Source organism: Lolium perenne, chromosome 6 (assembly GCF_019359855.2).
Source record: "Lolium perenne isolate Kyuss_39 chromosome 6, Kyuss_2.0, whole genome shotgun sequence".
Taxonomy (NCBI): domain Eukaryota; kingdom Viridiplantae; phylum Streptophyta; class Magnoliopsida; order Poales; family Poaceae; genus Lolium; species Lolium perenne.
The window spans coordinates 183,024,301-183,043,331 of record NC_067249.2 but is presented as its reverse complement, the minus strand read 5'-3'; the positions used below and the strand labels follow the sequence as shown (position 1 = coordinate 183,043,331).

Below are 19,031 nucleotides of genomic sequence, written 5' to 3'. Positions count from 1 at the left end.
CGCGCTGGGAGAGCGGGAGCGCAGGCCGACGGGTGGGCCGCGGGGCGTTGAAGAAGGCCCAGCCCGGCCAGAGGCCGGTCGGGCCGAGAGGGAGCCGGGTGGGCCGGCGGCAACCGGGCCCGTGGCCGGACCGGACCGGGGCCGCCTCGCATGCCGCCTCTCGGCGTCAGCGCCCGGGCCGGTTTCGGCCGGGCGGGCCGGCGTGTGGGCCGGCAGGCCGGTCGGTCGGTCGGCCGGCCGCCCCTCCCCCTTTTTTTCTTTTCTTTTTATTCTTTTCTCCTTTTTCCCTTTTCTTTAATAACAAATGCTCCCGAACTCCGATTTGAATGAAACCAATTTCGTTTGGAAGATAACGACAAATGCTATCCTATAAAAAGTGCAAACTCAAGAATCTGTAGGAGGGGATTTTATCATAAATATAAAAGGGTAGAACCTTATATCATGAATAACCGGTAAAATCACCCAACCTCGAAAACGCAATAGAAGATGCATGCGAACTCCGTTTTCGATGAACTTGGGCTTGTTGTAAAGCTAGCAACAATCTCAAGAACCTCACATAGAGAAACACCAAGAAGCAATAAGGATATGCAAAGGATTGAGCTCCCTAGGACGATGTGATCAAGTTACTCAACCGAAAGCCCCTCTTAATAGTGCGGCTATCTATCCTATAATCCGGTCTCCCAACATCCACCTTGAGACCGGTAAAAGGAAAACCTAGCAAGGCCATACCTTTGCCTTGCGCATCCCGCTTGATCTTGATGATAGCTCTTCAAGCTCCACTCAAGCCGGAATGCCTCACTTGATCATCGTCGCTTCGTGAAGACTCACAAATGCTCCCCCATACACCATGATGGGAAAGCTCAATTGATGCACATCTTCACATGTCCATTATCACCAAATGGACGGCAAGCTTCAAGCATGTGATCCACTTGAGATGCTCATCTTGAACTTGCCCGACTTAACCTTGTACCTTCTCATACTCTCATAAGATAGAGCATGGCTAATATTGAGTTCCACATAAGAACTCCATCTTCATTTCTTCTTCTTGATCATATCATATATATATATATATATCTTCATACCGATGATCTTGATGCCAATACACAAGGTATACCTTTATCTTCATGGCATCCATACTTGAATCCAACACATGGAGTACAAGTAGTACCTATGGAATATTCCTTCATATAAACTCAATGAAAACATTAGTCCATAGGGGTTGTCATTAATTACCAAAACCACACATAGGGGCAATGTACCCTTACACCATGCAACCGTCGGGCTGAGGTTACCGCACAGCTGCTCTTCTCTGAATTGGCTTCGGAGGCCTTCAGTCGGTGCTAGGGATGGATGCCATTGAGGCGGAGATTGGAAAATGTTTGAGACAAGCTTTTAGAGTTGGGGCCTATTTGTTTGATGGGAAATTCATTTCCCGGTCTAGGGATGCAAAAAATCATGGGTTTGGAAGGCAACCATGTTCCGCGTTGTTGGCTCGCACAAACCTTAAAGCAACGTCGGGACAAGCCCGCTAGGCACCCTCGATTCATCTGTTGTCACTGGGACATGCACTGGCAGACGCAAAAGTAGGGAAATCCATCGCGGGGGAGAACACGCGGGTGCAGAGCAAGATCGCTGGAGGGGTAAATTTGGCCGGCCGGTATGGTGCGAAAAGTATGCTCACCACCCCCCATAGTGGGTCACCTCAGGTCGACAAGACACCATTCCCCATTTTCCCTCTCGGGCAGCGAAGGCTGCTGCTACGATTTAGATCTACGGCATCGATAGGTCCTAGTAGGGAGATCTTCCTCACCGACTTCGTCATACTCTCGTCTGGCGTCCCCCGAGCATCGGGGTCTGCAGATTAGTAGCAGCGACCTCGCTTCATGTCAAGTTCCATCTTTTCCCTGTCGTCTCTGCCGACGACACCATGGCGTCGGATTCAAGCAATGTTGTAAGCACCAGTTACCCTCTTTCGGCCGAAACCATTCGAACTTAAGCCGATTTTGCCGTTAGTTAGCTAAATTTGACCTTCTTTGTATGCAACACCAAATAAATCAGGACATGCAGCGGAAGCTTTTTATTCATGTGGTTGCACTCATAGCTTTGATCCATGCATGGATGTTTGTGATCCTAGAGCAAGCGGTTCGTCGCAATGCCATGTCGTCTATCACCTATGATCTAATGTTCGAATATGACAGAGAGAGGAGGATGAACAATTTAACTAAATCTATATCAGTAATGACAAAGGTTGTTCATATGCTGAGGATGAAAAGATCCCCTTTTAACAACCTAGCATTCAGGCTTAGGGGTTGCTAAAAGATAGCATCAACTGTTGTATCTAAGAACAAGTAGCAATGTTTCTTCATGTTTTTGGACATAAGCAGAGATTTCGAGGGATTCACAACACATGGAGGCGACCCACTGAAACAATATATCACTATTTCAAGCAAGTTATGTATGCTATTGGAGAGCTTATATAAGAATTGATCAAGACGCCATCTGCCCACACTCCCACGAAGATCAAAGATAGTTACCGCTGGTTTCCATATTTCAAGGTGAGAAACTGGAGATCCTTTTGCATCACACTGTCCTACTTCAGCACGGCCTAATAAGTTGTGCATTGTAATGTTAGGATTGTATTGATGCTGATGGTAGTCATGTGACTGCAAGAGTGACAAGAAGCGAGTTTCACACATATAGGGGGAAACACTACACAAGCCAAAATGTGCTGGTAGTTTTTGATTTTGAGATGAGGTTCACATATGTTCTAGCACGATGGGAAGGATCAGCCCATGATGCGACAATTCTGGCATACAGCTTGGAGAGACCTGATAGCCTCCAATTCCTAGAGGGTAAGTTCTACCTTGGTGATGCTGGTTCTGCTTCTCATCCTGGTTTTCTTCCACCCTTTAGATCAACAAGGTATCATCTCAATGAGTTCTCTGGAAGACACTACCCAAAAAATGCCTAAGAACTATTTCATCTCAGACACTCTAGCCTGCAAGTGACAATCGAGAGAGCTTTCGAACAAGTTTAAGATCCTTTTGATCAGAAGACATTCCATCCTTTCCCCACCCAAGTTAAGCTTGTTCTTGCATGTTGCATTCTACACAACTGGATCTTGCGGTAGGATATTGATGAGTTCTTCCTGGATGAGGAGGACGTGACGCCGGACGACATTGAATATGGCCATGGTGTTACTCAGGGTGTTAGTCAGGCTTGGAAGAACAAGAGGCAGAAGTTGGTTGACGCAATGTGGGCAGATAGAGGCACAACCAGGATCTGAAGAAAGAAGGACAACGAACCTACAAGAACACTATCATGCCGTCCAACACTCCTCTGCTCCTCGTTATCTTTGTCCTAAACACCACTTTGCTAGTAGCTAGGGAAAACGTCATGACGAACAACTATTTGCTACTAGCTAAGGAGAATCTTAACGAAATGCTATTTTCTAGTAGCTAGGGCTGAACATCGCTACTTACATATTTCGTAGAGCTGTTCGTAGTATGGCATGGTAAGGTCACCACTTGTGACAAGTGGTTACCCGGTCACTAGATAGATTGCAACCAAACTCGATGTTGTCCTCGTACATGAAATTGTGCTTTGCGGGCTATCAAAAAATGTGCAGAAATAAAGATGAAATTGGCTCGTTAGCTACCAAACTAGATGCAGAACATGATTTCGGACTTAGCCCAATCATCATTGCTCTAAAGATCATTGCTCTACAGAGAAGATCTCTACACATGGAAAAGGTCCGAGCGAGCAACCAAACAGCCCTTTACTGTCTCCATCAGTGCCAAAAAAGTTGTGGAGTCTTGTTCTATGATATTCATTTTAGTCTCCTGGTGTTGCTCTATAGCTCATGGTTTATAATAGCATTAGCAAAAGACTTCTGGGGTTTTACGTTTCTGGTGCTGTTTTGTAATGAAGAACCTAGCTTGAAATTATTCTGGTTGTATTATAGGTTTCATTTTTAATGAAATCGGGAGCCTGGGCTCCTTACCCAAAAAAGGTGCTTTCAACCATTTGGAATGGCCACTCTGTATGACTATCATCAAATGTACCAAAGCTTTCATACTGCAGAACACTCTCACTACAGACCGCACCAAGGGCGCGTTTGGTAGCCTGCAACAGTTTGTGCACCCCTGGCACAGTGGGAAGAAGGCCCCTGCGCGTCGCAGATGGGCCATGGGCCATAAAAGCCACGTTGTTTGGTGATCTGCACAGAGTTTTTTTGGCCCCGTGGAGATTTGGGCTTTGCCCGTCTGGTAGGTCGGTTTTCAGACCTAGTAGCAGCCCAGAACGGCGCCCCTGTTGTTTGGTTGCAACCCAAAATCTGCTTCTGCTTACCTCTTCCCTTCAGTTGTGAGGTTACCAGCGATTAACAGCAGAAGCAAGAACACAAACATAGTTCAGGCAAACTTAGCACTGATCATAGACAACACAAGTAGACGACACAACATTGTTCAAACACGATCATAGTTCAGGACACATCAGAGACGATCATAGTTCAACACACGATATGAACAACAACTAGACACAAACATGGTAGCAGCGACACAGAATCAGGTAATCTTCAGACATGATTTTCGAAGATGACACACCTGGTGGCATCGCCATGGTAACGACACCTAGTCATCACCTTAGTGCAGGTGTGGTCGAAGATGACCACACTCTACTCGAAGGAGGACACCTTCTTGAAGATGAGTGTAAGGGTACATTGCCCCTATGTGTGGTTTTGGTAATTAATGACAACCCCTATGGACTAATGTTTGCATTGAGTTTATATGAAGGAATATTCCATAGGTACTACTTGCTCTCCATGTGTTGGATTCAAGTATGGATGCCATGAAGATAAATGTATACCTTGTGTATTGGCATCAAGAACATCATATGAGAAGATACAAGGTTGAGTTGTACAAGTTCAAGATGAGTATCTTGAGTGGATCACATGCTTGAAGCTTGTCGTCCATTTGGTGATAATGGACATGTGAAGATGTGCATCAATGGGGCTTTCCCATCATAGTGTATGGGGGAGCATTTGTGAGTCTTCACGAAGCAACATTGGTCAAGTGTGGCATTCCGGCTTGAGTGAAGATTGAAGAGTTATCATCAAGATCAAGCGGGATGCGCAAGGCAAAGGTATGGCCTTGCTAGGTTTTCCTTTTACCGGTCTCAAGGTGGATGTTGGGAGACCGGATTATAGGATAGATAGCCGCACTATTAAGAGGGGCTTTCGGTTGAGTAACTTGATCACATCGTCTTAGGGAGCTCAATCCTTTGCATACTTTGCATATCCTTATTGCTTCTTGGTATTTCTCTGTGTGAGGTTCTTGAGCTTGTTGCTAGCTTTACAACAAGCCCAAGTTCATCGAAAACGGAATCCGCATGCATCTTCTATTGCGTTTTCGAGTTTGGACATCTTTACCGTTTCTTGACGGTGGGAGACTTCCTCTCTAAAATCATCTAAAAATGTTATGTGAGGAGTTTTTGTTGGGGTTCTATTCGTCGTTATCTTTCCAACAAAATTGGTTTCATGCGAATCGGAGTTCGGGAGCAATAGTTATTAAAGAAAAGGTAAAAGAGAAAAAGGAAAAGAAAAGAAAAGAAAAAGGGGGGAGGCGGCCGGTTGCCGCCCGGCCTGCCGGACCGCATGCCGGCCCACCCGGTCGACCGGGCGGCCACCGGCCCACCAGCCGGCAGCCCAGCTTGCCTCTCGGTCCAACCGGAACTTGACCGGCCGCTTCCCAGTCCCGGCGGCCCACCTGGCCTGCACCCCCGTCGCGCCCCCGCGCGGCCAAGACTCCGCGCCGCCCGGCGCTGCTGGGCCGCCTCCGCCCACGCGGCTTGGGCCGCCGCCGCCACACGGCTGGGCCGCTCCGCGCGGCCTGGGGCCTTTCCGCCGCCCAGCGGCGCGCGCCTCGCATTGCTGGTCCGGCTGGCCGGACCGCTCGGCCGGCCAGCCCGGCCAACCCGGCTGGGCCGCCGGTGGGACTTTTTCTGGCCCGTTTTTCTGCCTATTTTCACCTGGTTTTTTCCCCAACGGTTATTTTTCTCCCTAGACTATAAATAGCCCTTCTTCCACCTTGAGCAATTAGTTCTTCCCATTCTCTCACCTCCATTGTTGCTATTTGAAGAACTTGCTCTCCCCCTTGATTCCTCCAACCATTCTTGCTCATATTTGAGGATTTGAGAGAGGAGATCTAGATCTACACTTCCACCAAACCGTTTCTTCTCTAAGTGAGGGAATCTCTTGGGATCTAGATCTTGGAGTCTTTGGTTGACTTTCCCCCTTGTTCTTCCTCTCCAATCTCATCCTAGCATTCGTTGCTTTGGTGGGATTTGAGTGTGAAGGACTTGAACACCTCCGGTGTTCTTGCTTTGCATCATTGCATAGTGTTGAGCTCTCCACCACGATTTGTTCGAGTGAGAGACCGTGAGCTTGTTACTCTTGGAGGGTGACCTCCTAGTTGGCTTGGTGATTGGTGCTCCGGTGATCTCTTCAAGAAGATTGTGAAGAGGCCCGGGCTTCTCCTTCGTGGAGCTTGTGAAGTGGTTGTGGAGCTTGCCATCTCCGGAGCGGAGGAAAAGCTAACCATAAGGAAAGGGCCATTATCCTTCGTGGGTGTGGTTCGGAGAATAGGGTAAGCCTTCGTGGCGCGGGGAATCCTTCGTGGGACCTCCACTCCTCCAAACGTGACTTACCTTGTTGCAAAGCAAGGGAACACGGGAATACATCCTCGTCTCCGCGTGCCTCGGTTATTTCTATACCCGAGCTCTCTTTCCTTGTGATAGCCATCGTGCTTGAAGTACATATATCTTGCTATCACTTGTGCTACATATATCTTGTGCCTATCTTGCTTAGCTCTAGTTACTATTGTTACACTTAGTTGAGCTTAGCATATTTAGGGTTTGTGCTTGTAAACTAAACGATAGTTTAATTCCGCATTCATACAAGACAAATCCGCAAGAGTTTGTAATTGCCTATTCACCCCCCCCCCCCCTCTAGGCGACATCTCGATCTTTCAATGAGGAACTGGCCTACCTGCAGCTGATGAGCGACGGCGAAGCCCGCCCACCCCTGGTCGATGTATGCGTCATCGCCTTCTCTCACCGTAGTCATCCTCCAGTTGCAGCCAGTGTTGGTGGTGACGATGATGTTCGAAGGGATTTCTCTGAACCACCTAACGAAATCTTGAGGGATCCAGAGCTGGCTGAAGGTGGGCCTGAAGATGATGCGCAGGAACTGGTCCGGCCCTATGTACGGCTAGAAGTGTACGACGTTAGCCGCCCTTCGCTTCTTCGGGGGTACCTCGTCGGGGGTCTCAGTAGGTGACCCATGCTTGAGCTTCTCAGTCTGCCACAAGAACACATGTCATTAGAGGTGTGCCTGCTCACAAGTATATAGATGAAAACGAACATTGAAAACATGTGATGCCTCATACATTGGCTCACACGGCAGCTCAACGGACTGCCCTCAAACTAAGACTAGTGTGCAAGTAATCACACACACACGACTAAGTTTGAGGGCAGCACCTTGCCTTCCAGTGTGCCATTGTTCAATCATTGGCCAATGCACTAGACAAACAAAATGAGGTCTCATATATTGGATCATACGGCAGGCAAAGAGACTATCCGCAAACTAAGTCTAGTGTGCAAGATATGGCACACATGACTAAGTTTGAGGGCACCACCCTGCCTTCCGTTGTGCCATAGTTAAATCATTGGCCATTGCAGAACTGAAGAAGTACAAACATGGAAAGCAAGGTAGCATAGGCCTCATGCAATGAGGACATATGAAGGAGATGTTTGATCAGAACCAATGGCATGGTCATGTTCAGTCATGCCACAGGTTCTGATCAATCATCTCCTCACACTATGATTCCCGGTTACAATCATCGGCCTAGTTCAATCAGAAACAACACAATCTCGAACAAACTAGCGCGACTCATTCCGCACAGCAATCTGAACATGCTAAACCCCAGCACAAAAACCCTTCCCCTCTTTTCATGCACAGTAAAATCTGGCAGTTTCAGCAATCCACAGTCCGATCTAGGAAGGATCTATCGCGATTGGAGATTAGAGTAACAAATCTAAACAAATCGAGCCGTGAACACGAAGACCTCGACAAGAACAGCAAGCAATGGCGAGGAACACCTTGCAAACATCAATCTGAACCTATCCTAACGAAAACTCTAAAAGATCTAATGTGCATGTCGTCGCAACTGCCCGAGCATGGCATGTTATGGCACAACGAGTAAGAAGGTGAGAAGGAGAGGTCGTTACCGCCATTGGTCTGGCCGAGGACGAGCTCCAGGTCGCGGGCGAACTAGAGATGCCGATGAAGACTACGGAGCAGGTTGTGGCTGATGTCGCGGTGCTGCTCGCCGACGTCTCCTCCTCCGGTACCGGTGCTCCTCCGTGCAACAGTCCGGCGGATTGGTCGGTGGGAGGGGAACCGCCGGGTGATGTGAAAGTTTGGAGATGGGGGTGAGTATGCGGTCACGAGTGACAGGAAGGAGAGGGGAGCGGTGAGGCTAATTATGGCGCGTGTTCCCGAAGGGACGTGACGTTTCCATCTCCCTTCCCCGCGCGTGCAGCCTTCTGGCCGCAACGGGCCTGGCTCCGGAGAAACTGCCATTCCGGGAGTTCCTCCAGGGCCTGTCCCGGGAATGCTTTAAAACCCGGTTCCTACAAGAACGCGGCGGCCTGCATGCAACCAAACGGCCCATTCCAAGACCCAGCTCATGCAAAAAAAATGTGTCTGCAGGCTACCAAACGTGCCCTAAGTGATCGCCGCAGGCACACGAAGAGTTCTAGGCATCTATCTGCTGCTCGCTAGCTACTACCAGGCTCTTGCAGCTGTCGCCGCTGGATGGCGAACGCACTTTTTGTGTCTCCTGTCGCTTGTAAGGTGTTCTCTGCGCGGGAGCTGCTTCAGGAATAATTCCATGTCGTCGGCATCCTCGTGGACTGAAGAGGGGGCGCGTTCCGCATGTTCACGTCAAGCGGCGGCATCCAGTACTCGATGTTGAGGTCCTTCAAGACTCTGATCATCTCCTGGAGCACCAACTCCTTCCTCACGAACCTCATCCCCATGTCTTGAAAGTTCAGTGTGTGTCGAAGCCATATGGATACTTTTAGCTTGTTCGTGTCGTCGATGTCTCGGAGGACAACCATGGTGCTGGGTACCAATGTTCCTTCTTCGAGTATCTTGAGTTTGTCTTAAATAGTGTGTATGAGTTGGGTTACGTTTGGATTCTGAGTTGTAATAAGTGTGGATAGGTTACGTGTAGTTTTCGAGTCGGACTCTAATAGTCTGGGCCTCCCATATAGTGTGAGAGGCACCACATGTTGTGACCTACGATGACTTAATAGTGGTAGGAGCGCAAGGGGAGCTGGCGGCTTGTGCCGGCGCCCAAGACGGTCAAATGCCGCGGTATCAATGGGGGGAGCGCTCGTAGTCATGCCCCGTAGAGTAGGCAAGTTGCCGAACTGCGTTAACAAATCTCGGTGTCGTCTTCGTGTTGTGATTTCTTGGTCCTCATTAAATCGACTGTACGCCTACGATGGTAACAAGTGGTATCAAAGCGATGTTGGAGGCCGCAGAAAGTCGATCTGTGGAGCAGGCAGTACAACACGGACGTGGTTGGAGAACCAGCAGCATCACGGGCGAGCAGGCGTCCATGTTGTGTGAACCACGCAGGTGGCAAGGCGGGCGTGGCCGGGAGGTCCTATGTATCGCTTAGCGATGCAAGGAAATCAGATCGCTCAAGCGAAAACGACCTGGGCCGGGGCCCATTTACATCCGCTCGATGGTGGCACGGTCAGGCTCGCGTCGATCGATCCAAATTGTTATCAGTTGTTTTCGGTTTGTTGCTAGTTTTACTTCAGATTATAAATACGATTAATTTAAAATTATTCAAATTTGAAAATTGTTCAGATTTTGAAATGTTTAAATTCGAAAAATGTTTAAACAAGAAAATTATTTAGATTTGAAAATGTTCAAGTTTGTAAAATGTTCAAACTAGAAAATTGTTTAGATTAAAAAAATGTTCAAACTAGAAATTTGTTCAGATTTGAAAATGTACAAATTTAAAAACTGTTTAGTTTCAAAAAACATTCAAAATTTAAAAATGTTTAAATTCAAAATTTGTTTAGACTTCAAAATTATTCAGATTTTAAAATTGTTCATATTAGAAAAAAAAAGTCGAAAAAGATGGAAAAACTGGAGAAGAAAACCGGACTAAACAAGAAAATAACCGACCAGCAAAATGAAAACCGTAGAAGACCAGGGTGATGCACGAAGAAAAAGGAAAAAAGACTATATCGCTAGTAGTGGGCCGGCCCATGTAATCCATCCCTATGCGGAGCCCCATATACACAATGGCTAAGCGATTAATAGGGATTGCCAGCGTGGCCAGGTGCAGTACAGGTGATCAGAAGTCAGGGTAACTACTATGAAGCTAGTTTCGTTGTTTGTTGTGCAGTTTGCACGAGGTTCTACATGCAGGTTGGTGGATGGTGACGACGTGGAGTGCGTCATGGATAATTATGTACCAAAAAAGCGTCAAGTAGTGCGCGGCGATGTTCGTGCTGATAAGACGCGAGGTGGAGCATGATTGCAGTCGAACAGGTTCGGCTAGGTTGGACTGGACAGTCTGACGGATACAGAAGACGGTGAAGATTGGCGACAACGACCCAGGAGCGTGACGGCTAATGGTGTCCGATTTCTGCCAGTGTGGAAACACGTGGCGCATGCCTGAGGGGTGCGTGCTTCGACATGCAATGGCGCAGAATTGATTCAAGATGTGTATACATGGGAACTTGAAGTCGGCAGGGTGCAGGTAGACTGTTCATCTACCAAGGAGTCATGTTGAAGGTGGAGCTAGAGTCTAGTGGAAGATTCCACTCGGGTGATGGAGGGGCTACGGCGTAAGCATGCAGAGAGTCGAAGCCTAGTCAGCGGGAAAGCAAGAGACACGTTGTTCGGACTGGAGCTCAGGGTTCAAGAGATGTGTGGGACTCGGCATCGGTCGAGTATGACTGATGGATCTGCAGTGGGGCCTGAGGTGGTGTGGGTTAGCTACCCGGTAGATCTTGGCCAAGATAGCGGATTCTCGGTGCGGCGAGGTGTGCGGTAAGCACGGGACACAACGACAGACCAAGGAACTGTCGGTTGGACATGTGACCTGACAAGTGTGCAGGGGTGAAACAGTGCTGGCAAGTACCAGGTTCAAGTTGGTGATTGGGTCTATCGAGATTGACGTCAAGTGATGGATAAGAGTCGATCATGGGGAATATGAGAAAGTGTTTTGAAAAGTCTGAAATGTCAAAGGTACATGGCCGTATATTTTTGCAATGTTCAGTCCACATGGGAAGTCCATGTGACAAGATGCAGAAGGAGGCGGAGTGTTGTAGCTGTGGGACATGTAGAAGACTATCCGAAAAGGATGAGACGACTATGAATTTGACAGTAAAATTCCTTTAAGTTATATAACTTTCAAGTATATCAGTGATCGGTGTGTGACATTGTTAAACTGAAAGAAGGAAATACAGTTATATGGAGTAGTAGTGAAGCTCATGAAGATAACTCAAGTCCGGAGTACTTGGAGGTTTGGGGCTTAGATAAACTCAAGATGATGGACAATATTCGTCAAGGTGGAATTTGTTAAGTTTGTGTCAAATATTGCGTACGAGTTGGGCTACATTTGGACTTTGAGTTATAATAGGCGTGGATAGGATACATGTAGTGTTCGAGTCAGATTTTAGTAGTTTGGCCCTCTTATATAATGTGAGGGGCACCACATGTTGTAACATATGATGACTTGATAACGGCAGGAGCGCAAGGGAAGCCGGCTCCCAAGGAGGTTAAGTGTTGCGGTATCAATAGGGAGGTGCACCGGTAGTCATGCCCCGCAGAGTAGGCAAATTGCCGAGCTACCTTAACAAATCTCGATGTTGTCTTTGCTTGGACTTCAGCAGAGTCGATGTAACCGGTTCCACAAGTGGTAAAAATGGTTAGTCCGATATGGTAAGATCAGCAGCAAGTGACGCTACAAATTAAAAATGTAAATACTGCTACAACAACCAACATGACTGCTTGCTAAATTTGACAAGTAATGAAGGGAAATTCTCAGCATCACGTTCTTTCCTTCATGAGGGCCAGCATTTCCACAGGTGTGGCAACATGAATGGAGAAGTCGATCCCTTCTCTCATATCAGGACTCCTGTAGAAATTGAAAATCGGCTTGGTAGCCAGTACACTGTTTGGGACTTTGGGTAATAGATCTTGAGGTTATCATAACAAAGAAAGACCGTCGTCATGATATTCATTTCCTCTACAATGACCTGAAATTCAAGTATTCAAACTTTAGTCAACGAACGCAAAGGTAATATTCATCAATTCAAAAACCAACAAAAAGCGAGGAGACCAGATTTATTACCTGTACTTCTTAAATTTCACAGCGGTCACAACCGTCGAAAGGATGCTGTCACAAATAAGAAAATAATGGCCTCAAAGATTGTCTTCATAGTATTCCCAAACACAAAGACTGCCACAAGGAGCTGCGAGCTGATGAAGAAGAAGAAATGTGTCGTCCCTACGTCGTCGAGAATAAGACGCGAGAGAGCAAACACTATGAGGCCAACGACAACATTGCCCATCTAGCTGAGCTTGTTAACTGCGGTTTTTGTATCATTAAGTGTTAAGGTAAGAGCTTTGCACCCTCTAAATGCGTTCACCTACAAAAGAAACCATATGGTAGTATTAGGAAATGTATCTTCAAGTTAGAAGTCAATGATAATCCTTGATGGAACTTAGATAGTAGTACTTTAACAAGATCATTACCACCCAATTCTTGAGACTTTTCCCTCCTCCCTTCCCTACACGACTCTCATCTCTCTTCTGTGATTGTGGATATCGATATCGTTTTTGCACCGAGCAAGGACACCCTGTTGGAGGCACTTGAGCTGGTTAGGGACAAGGAGCAGGTGCAAGCGGCACTGGCCGTAGTGGCGGCTCGCAAGGTGCGGGAGGATCTTGAGCAGAGGGCCAGGGAGGCCGCCCCGGGGTCGGCATCCGGGGAGGATGCTGCACCGAGCGAAGCGGTGGGCGAGGCGTCGGAGACCACGAACGCGGAGTGCCCGGCCTCGTCTGATGAGGACATCACCATTTGTAACATGCGGGCACACGCAAGGGAGCGACGACCCCTACTGACGGTGCGAAGGGGCACATGATGACCACTCGTTCCCAAAAATGAAAGCCTTCATCTACAACATGAGGGGGTTTGGGGAGCTAGGGAGGCGTGGCCAACTCAAAACCTACCTTCGACAACATAGAGTGGACATTGTGGCCATCCAAGAAACGATCAAGGCGGACTTCTCCGCGGCTGAACTTCGTAGCTTGGAAGTTGGGGGCCAGTTCGCGTGGAATTGGGTTCCCGCGCTTGGACATTCGGGGGAATGCTCCTGGGCTTCCGTGATGAGTGCTTTGAGGTTGTCCAATGGAGGAAGGTTCCTTCTTTATCAACGCTTCGATCTATCAGCGGACCAACAAGATGAAATGGTTCTTCTCCATGGTCCATGGCTCGGCAGATCATAGTCGAACGGATGAGTTCCTGGGGGAACTCGTCCAGGCTGTCGAGGAGGCACCCTACCCCGTAGTGGTCGGGATGATTTCAACCTGATCTGCGCTGCCAGTGACAAGATTAGTGGGAATATCTCTTGGTCCAAGGTCAGGCGATTCAATGAGGTGGTCGCTACTATGGCCCTACGCGAACTGGTGAGGGCAGGGGCCCGCTACAATTGGACGAATAGACGAATCCATCCGACCCAGTGTGTGCTGGATCGAGTGCTTGTTTTGCCTACCTGGGAGGCAGCCTTCCCCTTTGCTCACTCGCGGCGATCACCAGGGTGGGTTCCGATCATACCGATGATGTGCATCGGGGAAGGCACGCCGATTCACCAGTCGAGGTTCTTCTTCCAGACCTGGTGGTTCGGGGTGCCCGGGTTTGGGGACCTACTTGGGGAAAAGCTCCGCTGCTACATCTCTGATTGTGGGCCGCACCGGTGCTCGGTGGAGTTGTGTCAATGTGTCTCTCGCAACTCCCGCCAATTCCTCAAGGGGAGGGGCGCCAACTTGGGAAGGGAGAAGAGGAATTTCCGCGCTAACCTGCTTCGCCAGGTGGAGGACCTAGACCGGGTGGCAGATGCCAACGGTCTAGACGAGGAGGGATGGGCCCTCCACTCTTCTAGAGGACCAGCTTGTGGCGCTGGACCGGGTCGAGGAGGAGTACTGGCGGCAGAGGAGTAGAACCCAATGGACTCTGAAGGGTGACTCCCGCACCACATACTTTCACGCGATTGCGAATGGGCGCAAGCGTAAGTGCTCTATTCCATGCCTCATCACCGAGGTGGGTGAGGTGGACGAGCCGCGGCCCCTAATGGAACATGTGTACCAATTCTATTAGGTTCTCATGGGTGCCATGTGGGAAGATAGGGTTTTTGCCCTCGGACCCGACCTCTAGGACGAGGAAAAGATGGTTTCGGCTAAGGAGAACTGGGACTTAGAAATCACCTTCACTGCTGAGGAGCTGGATGAGGTCCTCTCAAGTATGAAGCCTGATTCGGTGCCCGGCCCGGATGGCTTGACGGTCTTGTTTTTCAAACGATTCTGGGGAATCCTCACAGGACCTATCCTGCAGCTTCTAAACAACTTTTCCCTAGGGAGGGTTGACATTGCTCGCCTTAACTTTGGGATCATATCTCTAATCCCGAAAGTTAAAGGGGCGAAGCGGATCAAACAGTTTCGTCCTATTGCTTTGATCAATGTTATTTTTAAATTTGTGGCTAAGGCTTATGCGATTAGATTAGCTCCTTTAGCTCATAGGACGATCGACCGACGCTAGTCTGCATTCATCAAGGGTAAATGTTTGCACGAGGGGGTGCTGGCTATGAGATTGCACATGAACTCCGAGTTGGGAAGCAAGAGGGTTTGCTGCTCAAACTAGACTTTGAGAAGGCTTACGACAGAGTCAGCTGGGATTTCCTCCAGGAGATTCTCCTCCGTAAGGGGTTCTCGGCACGAGTGGTGCATCGACTGATGCAGCTGGTCAAGGGTGGCCAGACTGCCATCAACGTGAATGGGGAGGTTGGCACGTACTTCCGCAACACCAGGGGAGTGTGACAGGGTGACCCATTGTCCCCGATTCTGTTCGATTTCATTGTAGATGGACTAGCGGCCATTCTGGCTAAGGCTAGCATGGCGGGACACATTGAGGGGGTTATCCCGCACCTCATCCCAGGGGGGTGATACATCTACAATACACCGATGACATCCTGATCTTGATCAGACCAACAGGCTTAGGGATTGCAAATCTTAGTGTTTTGAGAATATATCAGGGCTCAAAATCAACTTCGAGAAGAGCGAAGTGGTGGTGACACGGGTCACTTTGGAGCTCCAACATCGGGTGTCATGCATGCTTAACTGCAAGCGGGGGAGTTCCCCATCAAATACATGGGCCTACCAATCAGTGACAGAGCGCTAAGGGTAGCGGACTGGAACTTCCTGCTAGATAAGATTGGGCATAGGGTTGACCCGTGGTAGGGACTATTCTTGGCGTCGGCAGGTAGGTTGGAGCTGACCAATTCCTGCTTGTCGAGCCGACCTATGTTTGCCATGAGCCTCTATTTGCTCTTCGACAGCACCCATACGGCCATGGACAAGCCGAGAGCCCGCTTCTTCTGGGAGGGAGTGGGCAACAAACGCCAGTATCACATGGTAGACTAGGCTACGGTGTGCAAACCAAAGGCGTTTGGGGGGTTTGGAATCCTCAACACCAAACTTATGAACATCGCTCTGATGCTCAAATGGATTTGGAAACTGTACCAAGATGTGGAGGGTCTATGGGTAGACATCATCCGTGCAAAATACTTGATGGGTCGGGATCTCTTTGATGATAAGGTGCCAACCAGGGGCTCCCAATTCTGGAATTCCATCCAAAAGATAAAATGTCACTTCAAGTTGGGAGCCAAACACGAGGCGCGCAATGGGGGACGCACCAAGGTTTGGCTGGACTAGTGGACGTGTAGGGGACCCTTCATGGCCAGATTCCCCTGCCTATTTAGTTGTTGCACTGATCCGTTGATCTCACTGTTTGATGCTAGACGACGGGAAGGGAATCCCGAGGTGTGGGGTTGAGTTTAGGAGACGGTTTGGTCTGGCAGAGGCTGTCGAGTGGGACAACCTGTGTCGGGAAGCCACGGGCTGGCAACCTGGGCTCGAGGAGGATAAAGTTTCCTAGTCTCTCGATGCTTCCGGATCTTCATGTCCAAATCGGTCTACCTTGCACTGATGCAGGGAGTGGCAGTCACCTGCTTCAAAGAATCTTGGTGCACCAGTGTTCCCCCCAAGGTCCGGGTGTTCCTGTGGCAACTGATCCGGGGACGCCTACCCTCTTGCGTGCAGGTCGCCAAGCGACATGGACCTTCGGATGGGAGGTGTGCACTTTGCCAGGAGATTGAAGATTTCAACCATATCTTGTTATCCTATCCCATCACTAAAATGATGTGGGCTGGAGTTAGGGAACTCCTACACTGTGACTGGAACCTGCTGGGCTGGGAGAGTTCATTGCAATCGCCCAGGACCTATATGCCCCCCTTCCTAGGCTAGTTTGGTTTACGTTCGCGGTTTAATGTTGGACCTTGTGGACCACTCGAAACAAACTAACCATTGAAGGAAGGATGATCGGAACCCAGCTGATGTTTTTTTACCAAATGTTGATCCACATGCAATGTTGGAGGGTTCTGGTCAGACAGGGAGACCAGGCGATGCTGGACGTGGCGGTGGACGACGTCAGAAGACTCTACGCAAGGTTGCGAGCTGAGTAGCGGAGGACCCCAGCGGAGGCTCGACCATGCACTTGCTCTACTATCTATCTAGTTTGGTTGGGTGTGTATGAGTCTGTATCTGTTCATCATTTTATCTCTATGTTAGTTTGTCTCCTGGACCTAGGCTGGGTCGAACTTTTTCTTGCTTAGGTGGTGTGCGTGTGTGGTTTGTATGACACTTGTGAACTGTTTGCCATGAGAGGACGATAAAATACTAGATGTTGTAGCCGTTGCGCATCAGACGCGATGCTATGTGGCTCAATACATGGAGATTGTAGGTAAGAAGGAGAAGGACAAAACTCGAGAGCAGACCACTTGGACTGCACCTGAGCAAGATGTTCTAAAATTAAATATTTATGGAGCATTCACCACGGGACACAGCCATGCAGGCTGGGGCGTTGTGGCTCGATATCATTGAGGCGCAGTTGTGGCGGCAACCGCGGACTGGAGTGAGTATGTTTCTGATGCATTCCATGCAGAATTCAGTGCGGCAGTCCAAGCCGTCAGGCTAGCTGAATATTTGGAGCCATCCACATTATCGTTGAGAAAGATTCACAACTGCTGATGTTGGAGTTGAATCGACGTGAAGCTCTAACTTCCTGAAATGATTGAGAGTGACACTATTTCAGAGAAAATCCCAAAATTAACAACGGGTTTGTGTTCTATCTGGAAACAGCGAAACGCGGCAGTCTTCCATGCCACGCCGCCGTCCACGCCACTGCTCCTCAAGCTTTGACGCGACGATGCAACCCTCTGGCGCGGCCGTTTCCCTGTCGAAACTAGGGCTGCTTTGGATGTCTGGCACGAAATCCTCCGTGGCTAGCCTATGTAATCCTCCCCTCTCCTTCGTGCTCCCCTCTGTCCTCTCTGTCTCTTTGCTGTAAAACAACGTGGGGTTTTAGCTTTTTTTGTAATATATTCAGGTGGGGAACCTCTCCCCCCCGGTGAAAATTCGAAAAAAAAGCCAACCTATGAGCTTGCGAGCGAGTGGTCCTGCGATGTAACAGAGCTTTGCTTTGCAAGTATGAGGTACCAGCACAGATTTCTCTTCTATGGTGTCGGGCTGAGATGCCCCAGTTAAGCTTTGCTACTTTGGGATGCTTGGTTCTTGTAGTAACAACAATGTCCTGCAAAGATATCTTTTTGGTAGGCTGGCATATCGTGATGAAAAGAGATGTAATTCAACGGTCAATGGCCATGTTTCTGATATGAGCCACTATCTACCCATTGACATCTACATGGTAACCGTTTTTACTCCAAACCCTCAATTAAGAAGAGAGTCACTCTCCCAAGGCTCAAGAAGTTTGTCGGAAAGCTATAGAGTTAGCCTTTGGTGTGTTACAAACTCAGTTTGCAATTGTGTAAAACTCTGCCCGCTTCTGGGACAAGAAGACCTTAGAAAGCACTGCGACGACTTCTGCAACTCCCCACAACGCGATACCAGAGGATGAGAGGAACAAGGAGTTTGGACCATGAGTATTACTATGTTGGCACATCTGCCAGTCCTCATAGAAATGCGGGCATGCTCCAAGCATTTCTTGACATGTACCGGAGGATTTAATAGCTTGGGGCAAAGCTTTTGCCCCCGTTTCAAAAAAAAAAAAGATGACTGCGTTGGCTATAGTTCTGGCGGTGATTGTTCATGTTTTGGTTCGAACATTTCTTGTGTTTGACTATATTTTTATGTTTGGATTTTCATGTTCAGCAATTTGTAATGTTCAAACGTGTGCAGTTTGGACTATATTGATGCAAAATTGGAATGGAGTTCGTATTACACATATATTATGAAGAGAAAAAAGGCTGTAATTTTAAGCATCTGCTAGCTAAAGTTTCTCAAATTCTCATTTAAACTTGTAACTTTACACACGATGTCAGCTGCGATCATTCCCACGATTACGACGCTAAGTAGGAATCAAGCTGTGGCCGATGGTGCTTCAGTGCGCACCAAAAGACAACAGGTCGCGCCGGACGGAGCCTTTGCATCAGATGCATCACACGGTCTGACGCAACGGCCATGAACGCGACTTCACAGCAGCGCAGTCGCGCTCGCAGGAAGAAGAGCGGTTTATCCTCTCTCTCCCGTCGCACTCGTGCCGAGTAGTCCGCGTCAGGATCGCGTGGATAAGGCTTCATGCAAGAGG

General features: G+C 48.7%; 1 pseudogene; it reads right to left on the bottom strand.

The window, feature by feature from the left end:
• Nucleotides 1-8,937: 8,937 nt before the first annotated feature.
• Nucleotides 8,938-13,169, bottom strand: LOC139832573 (mechanosensitive ion channel protein 5-like; annotated as a pseudogene).
• Nucleotides 13,170-19,031: the final 5,862 nt, after the last annotated feature.